This window comes from Poecilia reticulata, linkage group LG10 (genome assembly GCF_000633615.1).
Source record: "Poecilia reticulata strain Guanapo linkage group LG10, Guppy_female_1.0+MT, whole genome shotgun sequence".
In the NCBI taxonomy this organism is placed as follows: domain Eukaryota; kingdom Metazoa; phylum Chordata; class Actinopteri; order Cyprinodontiformes; family Poeciliidae; genus Poecilia; species Poecilia reticulata.
This window is the reverse complement of record NC_024340.1, coordinates 24,860,952-24,865,884: the sequence shown is the minus strand read 5'-3', so window position 1 is coordinate 24,865,884 and position 4,933 is coordinate 24,860,952. Positions and strand designations below refer to the sequence as shown.

General features: G+C 51.3%; 1 protein-coding gene across 1 annotated transcript in view; it reads right to left on the bottom strand.

Moving 5' to 3' along the window:
- LOC108166637 (calcium/calmodulin-dependent protein kinase type 1D-like) overlaps positions 1-4,933 on the bottom strand; it is an 11,482-nt gene that overhangs the window by 3,304 nt on the left and 3,245 nt on the right. The window lies entirely within an intron of this gene.

The window sequence follows — 4,933 nt, the reverse complement described above, 5'->3', positions numbered from 1 at the left end:
AAAACTCAAAACCAAAACAAAGAAAACAAACTAACAAAATAAAAGGGGGAAAAACACAGACCCTGACAGTACCCCCCCCTCAACGGACGCCACCTTGTGGCCGAGCAGAGGACGAGGGTTGAGAGTCCCAAAAATCCCTAATGAGGGTGTTATCAACGACGAACGATCCAGGAACCCAGGACCGTAGCCCTCCCAGTCGACGAGGTACTGGTAGCCCCGACTTCGCCGCCGGGAGGCAATGAGCCGGCAAATAGTTCACTGGAGAGAACAGGTTTAATCTGGGACACATGGAAGGTCAGGTGGATACGTAAGGACGGAGGGAGTCGAAGTCGCCCAGCTGAGTGGCCAACGAGCGCCAGTATCTCGAACGGACCGATGAACCTGGGGGACAACTTCTTGGAGATGGACTTGAGGGGGATGTCACGTGTCGACAACCATACCTTTTGTCCAACGAGTAAGTCGGGGCAGGGACTCTTCGTCGGTTAGCCAGTCGTTTGTTGACAGCATAGGTGTTGTTGAGGGCAGAGATGGTGTCATTCCAGATCTTGTGACTTTTGCGGATGTGATGCTGGACTGACGTGACCGAGATGTTGCTTTCGTCAGACGGGAGGAGTGGAGGTTGATATCCCAGGACTATTTCAAAAGGAGAGAGACCAGTTGCTGCGGAAATGTGGCTGTTATGTGCGTACTCTACCCATGGAAGGTGTTGGGCCCAGTCATTGGGGTTGGTGGAGGTTAGACATCGCAGGGTGGCCTCCAGCTCCTGGGTCATGCGTTCCGTTTGCCCGTTGGTCTGGGGATGATAGCCGGAGCTGAGAGCCACCTTGGCTCCCAGGGCGGAGCAGAACTGACGCCAGACCCGCGATACAAACTGGGGTCGTCGATTGGAGAGGATCTCCTGGGGTATCCCATGGAAATTGAAAACATGTCTGACTAGGAGCATAGCGTCTGAGTGGCGGTGGGAAGTTTGCGCAGGGGAACGAGATGACAGGCTTTGGAAAGACGGTCGATTATGGTTAGAATAGTGGTCATACCTTTGGACACAGGGAGTCCGGTAACAAAGTTGGTGGCGATGTGGGACCATGGTCGTTTAGGTATGGGTAGTGGCTGTAGAAGGCCCACAGGGGGTCGGTTGGACGACTTGTTGTATGCACAGACTGTGCAGGCGGAGACATACTCCTTAACGTCCTTGTATACCGACTCCCACCAAAACCTATGATTGACCATCCCAATGGTGCGACTGATTCCAGGGTGAGCTGAGAACTTAGAAGCATGGATCCATTGTATGAAGCGGGCATGGACAGCTGAGGGAACATATATTTTACCTGGAGGACAAGACTCTGGAGGGGGTTCGGTTTGTTGTGCTTGGCGGATGATGTCCTCTATCTCCCAAGTTACTACTCCTACTGTGCAGCTTGGTGGGAGAATGGGGGCCAGGTTCTCCTCCGAATCGTCAGGGGAGTAGATCCTGGACAGAGCATCTGGTTTGACGTTCTTGGAACCTGGATGATATGAAATGGAGAGGTTAAAGCGTGCGAAGAACAGAGACCAGCGTGACTGGCGTGGGTTGGACCTTTTCGCTGACTGGAGGTAGGACAGGTTTTTGTGATCAGTCCAGACTAGCACGGGATGCTCAGCTCCCTCCAGCCAGTGACGCCACTCCTCTAAAGCCAGCTTAATGGCTAGCAGTTCTCTGTCTCCCACATTATAATTTCTCTCAGCAGGAGAGAGTCTGCGGGAAAAAAAGGCACACGGATGTAACTTATGGTCATGGTCGGTGGTCTGGGACAGGACAGCCCCAACCCCAGTATCGGAGGCGTCCACCTCCACCACAAACTGCTTATTGGGGTCGGGTTGTACAAGGATAGGGGCCTTGGAGAACCGAGACTTGAGTTCAACGAAGGCGGCGTCGGCTTGTGGGGTCCAACTGAACGCCCTTTTAGTGGAGGTGAGAGCTGTGAAGGGAGAGGCTGTCTGGCTATAGTTCCGGATGAACCTTCTATAGAAATTAGCAAACCCTAGAAATCGTTGGAGTTGCTTGCGTGTCTCTGGCCGGGGCCAGTCCAGAACTGCCTTGATCTTATCCTCGGCCGCTCTCACCTGTCCGCTCTCGAGGACATAACCGAGGAAGGTAACTGACTGACGGTGGAACTCACACTTCTCAGCCTTCACGTAGAGCTTATTCTCCAACAGCCTTTGGAGAACTAGGCGGATGTGTCTTTGGTGCTCGACGAGGGAATTAGAGTAGATTAGAATGTCATCTAAATAGACAAACACATTAATGAAATCTCGGAGGACGTCATTCACAAGGGCCTGGAATAAAGAGGGTGCATTAGACAAACCAAAAGGCATGACCAGGTACTCAAAGTGCCCCATCGGGGTCTTAAAGGTGGTCTTCCATTCGTCGCCCTCTCTAATTCGGAGTAGGTAATAGGCATTTCTGAGGTCCAATTTTGAAAAGATGGTCGCACCTTGAACTGGCTCGAAGGCTGAGGAGAGCAGGGGTAAGGGATACTTGTTTTTAATGGTGATTTGATTTAGACCTCAATAGTCGATGCAGGGCCTAAGAGAACCATCCTTCTTCCCAACGAAGAAAAAAACCAGCACCTAGAGGGGAAGAGGACGTACGGATTATGCCTGCTGCGAGGGACTTATTAATATATTCCTCCATGGTCTACGTTCGGCCCTGGAGATGTTGTAAACCCTACTGTTAGGTAGGGGTGGCCCCCGGCAGGAGGTTGATGGCACAATCGTATGGTCTGTGAGGCGGAAGAGAAAGAGCTTTATCCTTGCTGAACACATTAATGAGATCATGGTACTCACCGGGCACAGAGGTGACATCCGGCGGGTCAACATCAGCTGATGTAGAACATGCGGTTCGTACAGGAACGGCGGAATGGAGACAGGTGGAGTGACATTGGGTCGACCAGGACACAATCTCATCCTGAACCCAATCAATCTGGGGTTTGTGTGTGAATAACCAGTTGTAGCCAAGAATGGGTGAACTAGCTGTGGGAAATACGTAGAAGATGATTTCTTCAGTGTGGTTACCCGAGATTAGTAGGCGCAGAGGTTTGGTTCGGCGGGTTATCTGGGGTAGACCCTTCCCATCCAGGGCAGCGACAGGGAGAGGAACTGGTAGGGGTTCAGTTGACACGGAGAGCTGGTGAACTATGTCAGAGCTGATGAGGTTTTGTTCGCAACCTGAGTCAATGAGAGCTGACACGGAAAGTGGATCATTGTGGGTGAACAGAGTGACAGGAAGGGTGAGACGGGGTTTGGTGGTGGATGGTGCCGGCAGTTTCCCCGCTTTCACTGCCGGACCTGCGGGTTTAAATGTACGGGACAATTAGCGATCATATGGTTCGGCTCACCGCAGTAAATACATAGCTGGGAGCGTAACCTCCGTTGACGCTCCTTGGGAATTAGCCTCGTGTTCCCCAGTTGCATGGGTTCGGAATCTGGGGCTTGGGAAGAAGGAGGTGAAGACTGAGCGGATGTCGACTACTGGTTAGGGAAACGTGTGGTGAAGAAGCTCGGCGGGTCCGTACCCTAGCTCGAGCACAGATTCGGTTATCCAGTCTTATTGCCAGTTTTATGAAGTCATTTAATGATTCTGGTTCATCCAGCGTGGCTAGCTCGTCCTTTATGTGCTCGTTTAATCCATGAAAAAAGGCGTTCCAGCCGGAAGCGGCCGCTTTGATTCTAAAATCAATGGCGAAATCAGAGACGCTTTTCTGACCCTGCTTTAGCCCGTGCAAATCTCTGGAGGACGATGTCTTTACAGTTTCTTGACAAAAAACTTCTTCTAACTCGGCGAGAAGCTTGGGGTATGTACATCCATAATTAGACGCCGTGGTAAACCGGGCTTCGGCCCACTCTAAGGCTCGACCCGTCAACAGGGATAATACATACGATATTTTAGTGTCATCATGGGGAAAACTCTGAGGCGAATGATTAAAGACAAAGGTATATTGGAGTATAAATCCTTTCACTTTCTTAACGTCTCCTGAAAACTTATCTGGAGTGGCCGGGCGGACCTCCGAAAACCCAGGGCGGACGGGCGGATCCAGAGCCACTGACGGAGCAAACGGGGGAGCAGAAGAATGGTTAGCACCCTGTGGAGCTGAGTTCTGTAAGAAATTAGAGAGTTCAGTTAATTGTCGATGGGTCTCTGCTTGGCGATTCCCCAGCTCTCTTAGAGCTGCGTCGTTTGACTGAATGTGGGCGTGTTGATCTGATATCGCTCTTCTGATTGCGTCTGCGGAGGTCGTGAAATGACCTGAGTGTTCTCTCATGTTGGTACTCAATTTTCAAACCCACATGCAAGAACACAACCAGAAGAGACGGATAAATGTACAATGATGATTTATTGAAGTCAGGAAAGGGAATGGGGAATGAATGCTGGAACGGAGGACCGGGTCGTCTTACTGCCAACAGGAGACACAGGATTAGAAACGGCAAGGTGAATGTTTTCCAGGAGTAAGGCAGGAAATGCTTACTTGGTAGGAAGATGAGGAAGACTTGAGTAGAGCATAGGTTTGTATGATTCGTTGGAGAGCGGGCAGGTATGTTAACGATTGGAGGAGCGGCTTGACTTTGGTCAGTACTAATTGTTCTCCGTTTGGGTTCGAGCGTGGGTCTCCAGACCCAAAGCGTCCCGAAGGGGAATCCACTGGAGATGGATCGACGAAAGGGGGAAGACATACACACGAGGAGTGGCGTCTGGCCGGTAACACCGACAGCGTCGAGGGAGGACACAGAAGGTAGGTGATCCACGACAGCGGGGAGACAGACTCACTCAAACCCCGGGAAAGGCTGATCACACGGGAACAACGAGGAGGCGGCAGGATCATCTGACGAGGAAGACAACAAGGAGTTAGAAAAGAGCAGATCACAGAAGGCCTAGTTCTGGAACGATTGTTACCGAGGT